We start from the raw sequence: 12,321 nt of genomic DNA on the forward strand, positions 1-12,321 counted from the left end.
AGAATGCACTTCCTTTTATAAATTTATTTTCTCCACAGTCACATAGTTGAGTCTAAATTTGTGTGGTAATTTTCAAGAAACGGTCTGGTGACTGCCTCAATAGATTGATGCAGGGAAGCCATTACTTCAGGATCTTAATGGATGATCAGGCCATTGACTGTAGCCAGACAAAGTGCAGCATCTGTGTGTAGTTTTTGATATTCAAAGTACTGAGTAACCTCTTGTGCTTTATATAATGCTGCTCTGCAAACTAAAAGCTACTCTTTCTTTTTCTTTTTTCTTTTCTTTTTTTCTTTTCTTTTCTTTTCTTTTCTTTTCTTTTCTTTTCTTTTCTTTTCTTTTCTTTTCTTTTCTTTTCTTTTCTTTTCTTTCCTTTCCTTTCCTTTCCTTTCCTTTCCTTTCCTTTCCTTTCCTTTCCTTTCCTTTCCTTTCCTTTCCTTTCCTTTCCTTTCCTTTCCTTTCCTTTCCTTTCCTTTCCTTTCCTTTCCTTTCCTTTCCTTTCCTTTCCTTTCCTTTCCTTTCCCTTTCCTTTCCTTTCCTTTCCTTTCCTTTCCTTTCCTTTCCTTTCCTTTCCTTTCCTTTCCTTTCCTTTCCTTTCCTTTCCTTTCCTTTCCTTTCCTTTCCTTTCCTTTCCTTTCCTTTCCTTTCCTTTCCTTTCCTTTCCTTTCCTTTCCTTTCCTTTCCTTTCCTTTCCTTTCCTTTCCTTTCCTTTCCTTTCCTTTCCTTTCCTTTCCTTTCCTTTCCTTTCCTTTCCTTTCCTTTTCTTTTCTTTTCTTTTCTTTTCTTTTCTTTTCTTTTCTTTTCTTTTCCTAACAGGCTAAATGCTTTAGAAGCAATAATATAAAAAGATGATCTATGAAGTATCATGTTGATCATACTCTTATGCAGACAGAATTACACTATAGAAAAAAGTATTTGTTTTACATACAAATTTTGTGTCAACTTAACCTTTAAATTTTGCTAAACTAGATGAATTCCATGCTATACGTGGCTAAAGATATATCCCTGCACTTTTGGGCTATCAGTAGATTGAAATGTATGGTATAATCATGCAAGAAGTGAAGTCCATTCACACGTAAGTAACAAGACATTTGGGAAAGAAAAAAAAGAGAAAGAAGAAGAATATTGGATTTTGAGTTATTGTCATGCGTATGATGTGAGTTAAGCAAGCATTCATTTTTTCTGATTACATTATTGTTTTATCCTGTTACTTATTTTTTTTAAAAAAGGAAAATCAGAACAAATTACTGGGGCTTCTATTTATTATAAGTGTAGCTTCACCACACAAACAGAGAAACTAGAGTGCAGAACTAGCTGAAAATACACTAGGTTCAAGCATACCTTATTCTAACAACATACATTCTTTGTAACATAAACTGTATGGACTATGATGTTTCATTACATTATGTTAGCTTATCTTAGTATAGTTTTCTGCTTCTGCATTAACTCTGTTGAATTGCTGTGACACTTGGTAAAAAATAGAACGTGCACATCTATTTTTCAGTTTTTCAGAATGCAATTAATCCATAGGTGAATAACACTGAGAGGCAAAAAAAAAAAAAAAAAAAAAAAAAAAAAAAAAAGACAATGAACCTGCATGGGTTTTGAAGCTCCACTATCACCCACTAATATTTAACTATTTTCTTCATAACTGTATTCTAATCATGTTCTATAGTGAGTATAGTAAGTATAGCTTACACTTTGAATGCTATATGTACAATGTATATTTTTATCTAAAGTTTAGTAAATAAAATATCAAGTACCAGCCAGTAATTCTTTATCTTAACCTGAGAAGGTATATCCAAAATATTTCTGTATTTCAGTGAATAAAACTGGAAATAAAAACATATATATGTAGATCATGATTCCTCCAACTAGAGCAGTCGAGAGCATCCTATTGACTAGATGAAGATTTTTTTTATTATTATTCAGCCAATCCAAATATTTATTAATCTAGGAAAATCTAGGAAAAAAAATAAACATGCATATTAAGCAATACTTTTCTTAACTAGTGTAAACTGACACAACTTGAAGTGAACAGTGCTACACTAGTGAAATCCAGTGTTAATTTAGTGTTTTATTTTACTGTATATTATATGAAATATCAATTGGAAAAAAGGAAAGCAGATTCTTAAAGTATTTGCAGTAATTCATTGCCATATAGAAGGTTACAGTTCCTATCCACTTCATTCTCTTCTCCAATTCTGTTCCCAATTGCTCAAAAGTTGTTTCTTAACTATTGCCTCTGGAGCTTGTCCAGTGTTTCAAATGAAGTATGGTATTTTCTTACTGTTCATAATCTGTTTTATTTCTGAGTAGGTATAAAATCTTTTTTCTGCTTAGAAGAGAGTGAAAGTGAGAAAGGGTTTGTATTGTCTTCAGGTTAGTAAATCAGTGTTTACAATAGTTGTTTTAGTACCAATTTTGTTCAAATTCTATTTCTAAAGAAATAAGAAACCTTTTTTTTTCCTGTTTGGAACAAATGGTGAACATCTACATATCAAACACTTTATCTCTGACAGATACCTTTTACTGAGAGGTGCCTCCCTGAGGTTTTATACAGCTTATGAATGGCTTCAGTAGTACTCCCTTTCCATCTCTGTGGTGGCTTCAGAACAGCCAGCAGCTAAGCACCCACACAACTATTCTATCCTGCTTTTGGCTAGCATAATTTGCTTCCCAGTAGCTGGTATGGTGCTCTATTTCAGATTTTGGGTGAGAGTAACGTTGATAGCACATTGATGCTCTATCTTTTGCTGAGCGGTGCTTACAGTAAATTAAGGACTTTTTCAGCTTCTCATGCTGCCCTGACAGCAAGATGCACAAGGATGAAGACAACTGACCCAACTGACCCAAATAGATGCTCCATTACTTTATGATGTCATGCTGAACGACAACACTAGGGAGAGTTGCCCCTGAGGGTCTGCTATCAGTCAGGGCATCAGTAGGATAGAGGGTGATGATGAGTTATGTTGTGTATCACTTACTTCATTTATTCTTTTTGTTGCTTGTTGGCTTGTTTGTTTGTTCTGATTTTTTGCTTGTTTTCTTTTCCTTATTAAATAGTTCTTAACTCATAAGTTCTTATAGTTTTCACTGTTTGTCCTCCAACCCACTGAAGAAGTGAGAGAGTGAATGGCTGTGGGATATTCAGCTGCCTGCCAGGTTAAGTTACAGTATCCTCCTGTCCCTCATCACAGTGAGATTTGAGAGAGAATAAAAAGAGAAAAATCTTGTCCATCTCTGAGCAATGGCAGCCCTGGAAGACACCTCAATCCTCTTTTTTTTGTTATTGTTTTGTTTTGTTTTGTGGCTGAGCACAGTATCATAGGGAGAGGACATCTTTTTAGCCACTGAGTCAACTGTCCTGGCTGCATTACCTCCCAGCTTCTTGTCCTGCCACAGCCTACTCACTCAATTTGGCAGAAAGAGAAGCAGAGAATGCCTTGATGTTGTGCAAACACTGCCCAGCAGTAGCCAAAGTAATGGTATGATGTCAATATATATAAGTCACAAATGCAAAATACCACCAAGTGGGCTTCTATAAGGAAATTACTTCCATTCTACTAGGCCATGTACAATCCAAAATTTATATCTTCTTTCCTTGTTCATACTGTTTCTCCTTTTTTTTTTCTTTTCTCTCCCCTGCTCTTTGAGAAAATTTCTGAACCATTACAGACCTGACTTGTTCCTACAGCTGCAAGGTTTTGAGTTTTTCTGATTAAGAGTTTTATCTCGGGTGGTGTTATTTCTTTCCAGGAACCAGGCTGGATCCCAGATGGCCACTTCATTGCCTGGAACTTTGCTCCAGTCCCTCTTCTTCCATGATAGCTGGTTGCTTTTCAAGAATCACCTTTTAAAAGCCAAGGAGCAGTCAATGCCATTGTGCACTGACATTGTGCATTGACAACTCAAGCTAAGTGAGGTAAAAGGTTGGCCTGGTGAACAGGGAACTCCTCCAGGAACTGAGGGGCAGAAAAAGAAATCTTGACCTTTAGAGGCAAGGTCTGGCTTCATAAGAAGAGTACACAGTGGCAGTTTGTATCTACAGGGAGAAAAGAAGCCAAAGCTCAGCTCGAGTTTATGTTGACCAATATGATGTCAGACAACAAAAAGGGCTTTTTCAAGTGTGTAAACAGAAAGAGGTGATTAAAGGAAAACACTGGTCTGATACTTGAAACAAATTATCACCTAAAAGAGAAGAAAGAGGAAAAGCTAAATGCGTTTTATCCCATTTTGCCTCTATTTGTAATACTTATGTGTTAAAACATAATCAGATTATAATAGATCTTGTGCTGCCCGTTCCTCAGAGTTGGAGAACCATGATTAGAGGAAAAGTTTCCAGCTGTGGTCATCAAAATTGAAAGAGAACAGCTGTATCAGCTTAACTTCTATAAGTCCAGGAGTCCGAACATGATTCGCCTCAGACTGCTGAGATGAACAGCTTCAAGTTTTGCTGGATGATGGACTGACTCAACAGTAGAGCTCAAAGAACTGTAGTGAATAGAGCTACATCTGTTCAATGGTCAGTCACCAGTGGTGTTCCCACTTCTACAGTCTGTTCTGTTCAATGTTTTTGTTAATGATCCAGACACAGGAGAGGAGTGCATCTTCACCGTGTTTGATGATAGTAAACTGGATGTTGGCTTTAATTCCCTGGCAGGAGGAGAGGCCTTCCAGAGGGATCTGAATAGATTGGAACACTGGGCCATCAGCAATGGCATAAAGTTCAACAAAAATATTCTGGACACCTGACAAACAGCAGTGCTGGACATAGACAAAGGCTTGGAGACAAATGGGTGGAGGGTGGCTCAGTAGAATGAGCTCTAGGGGTGCTGTTGACAGCAGGCTCAGTATGACAGTAAGACAGTTCAGTGGAAAAAGTGAAATCAATTTAATTCCACATGTAAACTACAGCAAAGGAAAAATAAAAGGCAGAGGATCATGGGTAGTTTATACTAATTTGCCTAAGAGAGAAAATCAATTAATTCTTTGTATAGTGAGCACCCTAAGGAACAGAAAACACAGTGATTAGATGCCTTACTCTTTTTTCTTTTATTTTTTCTTAAATTTTATCATTTCTTGGATGTTTAACTAATCTCTACCTTTTTGCCTGAAGTGTTCTGATACGTTGTGACTTACCAACACTTGAGATGGAGCATAAGCCTTTTAACTGTGTAAATGGGTAGTGTTGTGCTATGCATAATTTCTTAATACCTCTTGGTCTATTTACAAAACTATTTGCAGAATATAGAGTTTAAAACATTCTATTAACAATTTCTTACTTTTACAACCCAGGTTTTCATTATTTCTTAGCAATATCAATACTTCTAGCGAGTTGATTCTAACATCAATTTTCCATATTTAAAAAGATTTCACAATCTTCTTGTTTCATTGTTTTGTTTTTTTGTTGTTGTTTTTTTCCATGTTTTGTTTGTTTTTGTTTTGTTTTTGCAATTCATTCAGTGTGCTCGCCATTTTAAGGGTTTTAGAAGGGTCTTCTCTTGAGACATAGGTGAATTTCAAAAACCCTGAAATATCTTCTGAGCTGAAGGAAGCACAATAAATACAAGTACCTGATTGTTATCAGTTACTGAAAATTTCAAATTAAAAAAAAAATTGGTTATTACTTGAACTTAAATTCAGAAGAGACTAATCTTCCGGAGTTGTGTTTCAGCCTCTACCACTATGCCAACCAAGGGCTGAAAACAAAAATATCGGTACTCACATTGAGATTCCTAAAGAGGGTGGTTGTTTTTGCTTTGTTAGATGTTGTTTTTATTTGATTTTTTAAAAATATATTACTGTAAATAAAAAGCTCTATCTACAATAAAATCTATGTTAACAGTAAAATCATGTGAGGTTGAGTTGCATAGGATTATAGCAGTGGTACCAAAATTTTGCCCGCAAAGCTCTATCCATGAACTTATTTTGAGGAGAGTGGAAAAGAAAAAGAATAAACCAACTTACATATAACAGTACAAAACATACATTAAAACAGAAATTAAAAAGTAGTGAGATAAGGTAAAATAAACTATTTTTGAAATTAAAAATATATGAATTTAAATTATAAAAATAAATTTAAATTATAAAAAATATATAAATATAAAATATAAATTTAAAGTACAAAGATCCTTTTAGCTCACACTTAAAAATATTAATAGTGGGAACAATGTGAATATGTATGCTTCATTACTTTGTTTTAATATGTTGTGGTACCACAATTTGAAGGTCTCAATCTAAGTTCTGTTTATTTTGATACTTGGTTTAATGGCCATCTTAACTGAAAAAATTATTTCAAAATAAATGGGTGGAATGTTTCATTTGCGGTGCTTAAATGATTATAATTTTTTCCAATCCAATTCTTCTTATTCTTTAATGTACTGATATCACAGATTTTAATAGGAAACATACATTGTTTTACACAACTAAATCACTTAAATATGAAAGCATCCCAAATGTCCATTTTAAAAACATCACCATAACATGAGTTGCATTGGAAAGCAAATGCTCTCTCGCTGATTGCTGTATCACATTTACGTTGAAGGAATGCATTAAGTCTGTTTATTTTTTAGTATTTTTGTATTTGCTACTTAGCAAACTACTGATAGTGGTCTGCCATCAGATAAGAGGTCAGCAAATTTGAAACACTTGTATTTTGAAAAAGAAAAATATGTAAGTCCTCTTTAATTTTGATAACACTTCTTAGCACTTTGCCACGAGGTAACCAGCAAAACAGTGTACTATCCAACATTTTCATTGTCTCTTCCTATCTCATTAAAAAATATTGTAAAGATTATACTATCTAAATGTTTTATTTTGATAGATTTAATCACATCAATGACATTCAGGGGAATTTCATGCGCTCCTGACTCCCACTTCTTTGCTGGAACAGATTGCCCATGTATGACACTGTAAATCTGTTTCACTTTGTTCTGGTCTAGAACCAGAACCCAGCACCATGCAACCACTCAATCACATCTCCAGGTAGAATGGGTGAAAGAATTGGAAAGTGAAGTACAAAAAACTCATAGGTTGAGACAATTTATTACATAAAGCAACAGCAGTGTGTATATGAACAAAGCAAAGCAAAAGGAATTCGTTTGCTACTTCCTATCAGCAGGAAGATTCTCAGCCACTTTCAAGAAAACAGGGCTCACTATGTGTGGTGGACTTTTGGAAAGGCAAATGCCACCAGTCTGAAAATTCTTGCCCTCCTCCTCCCTTTCTGAGCATGACACCATATGGTATAGGACAACCCTTTGGTCAGCTGCATCAACTGTCTTGGCTGTGATCCCTCCCATCTCCCCCATGCACCCCCAGCTCCTGCATGACATGACAGCATGAGGAGCAGGAAAGTGCTTGGCTGTGCAGCACTGTTCTGCAACAACTAAAACGTCAGTGTGCTGTCACCACTGTTCTCATGAAAAACCCAAAACACAGTAACATATCAGCCTCTACAAAGAAAATGAAATCTATTCAAGACGAAACCATAACACATATGCAATGCTAGTTCTGAAACCTCAACCCAGAATCTTTTGTTTATTCTGGTCATATAAGCTACTCCATTAGCAGTTACACTTACAGGGTGTTTCTATAAAACATTGTTCTTATCAAAGAAGTCATATAGCACAGAGAATATGTCTTCTCCACTACACCTTTCTTTCAGTGGCTCATGCAGAGTTAGATCTACATGTAATTCAATACTGAAACACAATCTAGGAAATATCACAAACTAAGAAATGTTAGAAACATCTGTACTTTCAGCCAACTGTGCAGAATACCTCTCACATTGCATAATTTGATATAATATTCATTTTTTCAAACATCTTCCAACAGTATTTGCTGACAAAATAATGCATTCTAGTTTTTTTTTTAAGTATTGTTTTCTGTGTATCATTTCAGACAAGTTTACAATGGTAAGAACAAATGTTTCCCAGTGATACGTGGATCTTCATCTTCCAGTATGAAGTGAGAAACATCAAAAGAGGTTTCTAGATATTTATTACTTGGTTTAATTTTGTTCTTATTTTTCTAAATTAAATATAAATATATATGGTTTTTCTCAGCACCATGTGGATCTCTTTGTGAAACCACAAGGTGTGCAAAGCCCTTTCTGAAGACCACTGTCCTATAGTGTGGATGTATTTTAGTTTAGTTATCCTTCTTCCTAGTACAAGTTCAAAATTGGAAAGTATGTTGGATCCTGTAGTGACAAAAAAGGGTGAAGTGTTTACTATATTATCAAGCCTGAATGTTCAAAAAGCATACATCAAGTGCCAGACTAGCAGGAGATTTTAAAATAACAGCAAACAGACTACCACTATTTTTTCCTTTTGTCTCTGCTTTTAAGCTTTAAGACCGACCTTCAGTCATGTATTTCTAAGCTTTTTCCTGTAACTGAGGATTAGAAACAAAAGATAAAAAAATTAGGGATTGGAAGCATTCATGAAAGGAAGCTGAGGCTTTTAAAAAAATCTACAAGTACCATGAGACTCACAATAAAATCTTGGTGGTTGACAGGACTGTATTTTGCTTCTTTATATGTGAGAGCACTAAGAGTCTTTTTCTCACACGGAATCTGAAAAGATCCCTAATGTATCACATCTAATGTAGTTATTTTTGTTCCGAACCTGCTGTGAGTTGTGGTTTTGGCAGACCCTGTGCCTGCGTGTATTCCCACCAGTGTTTTCAGTCTGAAAGAGTAGATGTGACTGTGGCTCTCTGCCTGAAACATCCACCTGCCTTCTGCATTGATAGCCTGTAGACAGCCCGCAGGCAGCATGCATGTGGTTTGTCTGGGAGTGCCTCATGGCATATTAAGCTGCCTTGTGTCACAACGGTCTGTAAGGGTGCACAGGAGACCACATGCTCTGTAAAGCGCACTCCAGCTGTGCCTGAGGTTGCGTTTACAGGTATAGTCTCTTAAGGACAAAGGGTCTGGTTTTGAAAGCATCTTCAGAAAGCTGCACAGGTTCAGTGTAGATAAATTTGCTTACAGGAAGTCAGTGCAGAATTTTGGATATAAAAATAATTCAAATCTGATTGTAAAAAGGATACCAAGTGAAAAGTTTACTGGAAAAAAAAAGGAACCATAAAAAAGTATTTGGTTTGTACATTGAATGTGGTATGTAGTTCTTTTTGTACTTTGCAGGTTATCTAAAAGTAGTGAAAATATGTTAATAACTACAGATATCTTTATAAGCTTGAATTCATAGTTATAAGACTTGGATTGGGATGTTTTAAAATCATTGACCTATATCTGTATTATTATTATTACATAAAATAAAATAAAAAAAAAAAGGTTGAACTACAAATTAGTAGTTAGCAAATTACTGGTCTTTTGGGATTTGCAATAGTTTGCCTGCAGACCAGTGTGATCCAGAGCTGTGGAAAAAAAGGATGGAACATACTGGAGCAAGTCCAGCATAGGACAACCATAAGCAGTAAGGGACTGAAGCAACTTTCTTATGTTCCAAAGAGACAGATTGCTGAGATTCTTCATCCTGTAGAAGAGAAGTGAGATCTTTTTAAGGTTTATAAAAAAACTAATTGGAAGAAAAGAAGATGAGGGAGTCAGGCTGTTATGGCTGATGTCAAGTGATAAGGATTATTAAAATACAAAATCTTATCTGAAAAAAGGAAAAAATAATATTTTTTTAAATTATTTGAACATGTTTCCCAAAGAGGTTTTGGCATTCCCAGCCTTGGAGGTATTCATAGCTCAGGTGAGCATTGCACAGGACAACATGCTCTAATTGGTCTTGCTTGAGCAAAGTGTTAGACTAGATGTTTTCAAGAGAATAAAATGACTTGGATTGAAAGGAATCTTAAAGATTGCCTAGTTCTGTTTACCCAGCTGCAGGTAGTGATGCCACCCACTAAACCAGACCAGGTTACCTGAGGCCCCATTCAAATTGGCCTTTAATACCTCCATGGGTTGGAAAATGCCCTTTTTCCTTACATGCTTCCAGAGCTTGTTTCTCCATGGGCTGTATCATCACAGCTATCAGACATCTTTCAGAACCAGAGATGTGCTGTGAGTTCATCAGCTGCAAAGTTCCCCTCCATTCTGTGATTCTGAGCTTAACCATTCTGTGATTCCAAGAAATGTATGTTCTCTGACATAGTCAAAGTTTTAGAAGGCTTATTAAAATATTATGTGTCTAAACCAAACTTCCTTCCTTCCTTCCTTCCTTCCTTCCTTCCTTCCTTCCTTCCTTCCTTCCTTCCTTCCTTCCTTCCTTCCTTCCTTCCTTCCTTCCTTCCTTCCTTCCTTCCTTCCTTCCTTCCTTCCTTCCTTCCTTCCTTCCTTCCTTCCTTCCTTCCTTCCTTCCTTCCTTCCTTCCTTCTTCACTAGGAACAGTAACTGCAGTATTTGCATACTGCTATTTTCCTGGCTCCATACCAAAAATAACAATTTGCAATACAGTTTCTACTGATGATTGGTTATTTGCAACTATTTACTCTTTAAAACAGTAAGCTTAGCACACTGAAGTCCTCCTATTGCATCAAATTAAGGTGAATGAGTCCTGAAGAGTCTTCATCAGAATATGGTGATTTAGGGAACAGAAATAGTTTATTTCCATTTTTTTTTTAGTTTGAGGTTTGGAAGACTGCCACATGTGCTAGTTTCTTTAGGGGAAGGATACATCAGGAAAAAGAATGATAGACATGGATACAAAAATATGAAAGTTCCCTTGAGCAGACAATATCACCATTTTGTATTCTAAAATGCTTTGCAAACTTTTTTATAAACATGAATGAACACTGTAGTGATGAATATCTTTTACACCCATTCAAATTAGAGGAAACATTTTGGAGAGACCAGATGCTCTGCTTATGATGGCACACTGAGAAATTGTCCATCAGATGGCATGGTAACAAACAGTTTTCACAAACCATCCAAACTATTTCTACAAAGTAAAAACCATGCTACAGCCCACCTGTTCAAAAGAAATATGATGGAAAAGCTCAGTATTTCTTTCTAGAGATGCCCTCCCAGGAAGTTGTTGATGAACTGGGGAATGTCTGGAACAGACTGTTTTATGAGAGAGGAAGATTAAAATATTGGTTGTTTCAGCCCTCCCAGAACAGAAATTATCTCAAACTGCTGAACAATTCAGTCTTCTTATTCAATAGGCTTTGAAAATACTTTATACTATGTCTGTCTCTAGCTGCTGATGTGGAAGCTGTTAAGGACAAAGTTAAAAACTTGGAAATTATTTTTAGCTATTACTCTGGATTTTTTCACCACTCTGGAATTTGCCCTTAGTAAGGGAACGTTCTTGTTAGTTCCCATTTGCAAGGGGACTGATGAAATCTGGTATAAATTCTCTTACCTGCATCAGCCACTGAGCCCAATAATTTGGTGGCAGATTTTAATTTGGTGCTGGTAAAAATATGTTGGAGTAGTAAGAATGTGAGTGGCAAATGGAGAATAAAATCTATAAAAACTTGAAAAAAAAAGTGGTAAAAAAGAAGCAGTAGCAATGAAAAAGAAAGAATAGAAGGAGAAAAGAAAACTGAACAAAGCATATAGACATATAGACATAGAAATTGATGAAAACAGAAGGGGAAACACACTATCAATGAAAGAGCTGAAAAATACCAATAGAGATGAAGTTAAGGTGAAAATAAAATCCTCCAGAACTGCAAACTTAGCAGAAAGAACTTATATCAACACAGAAAAAGTGCTTCAAATGTGAGGAATCAAAGATGTACGTGCTGTAATGATAGTGGGCCTGAGAGGTACACATGCCCCTCATGACTCGATACAACACTTCTACTGCATGAAGTATTTCATTATGTTCAGAATAAAAACAGTCTGGAGGTAAGTTAGAAAAATAGTTGTATTCTCAAAGATTTATTTAGTTTTGTCAACAGAAAACAAATAAACAAACAAACAAAAATGTTAAGGTTTGAATAACAAGTCTAGCCTTCCTTTATGATAAGCAACATATTCAGCTGTTGAAATACAATGAAGAACCACTACAACATCTGAACACTGTCACATTGTTGAAATATAGCCAGAGAGTTCCTAACAAATCCTGAGCCACCTTTCAGCAATTAATCTTTCTGAGGTTCGGAGGTAAAGATAAAGCCTGAGAGTTCTATTTTAGAAAAAAGTGAAACTTTCTCACACTCTAAATAAAAGACTTTTGGTGTGAGATTTTACTTTAGATTAAAAAATGCATTCATGGGGAACTTTCAAGTTAGTACATCAGAATTTGCCACATGGATGAATTCATGAGAATCATTTGCAAATATATATTACCTAATATTTGATGCATGCTTTCATAACCCTCTTGCTCTGACAGT

This window comes from Tympanuchus pallidicinctus, unplaced genomic scaffold (assembly GCF_026119805.1).
Source record: "Tympanuchus pallidicinctus isolate F22 unplaced genomic scaffold, pur_lepc_1.0 scaffold10, whole genome shotgun sequence".
NCBI lineage: Eukaryota > Metazoa > Chordata > Aves > Galliformes > Phasianidae > Tympanuchus > Tympanuchus pallidicinctus.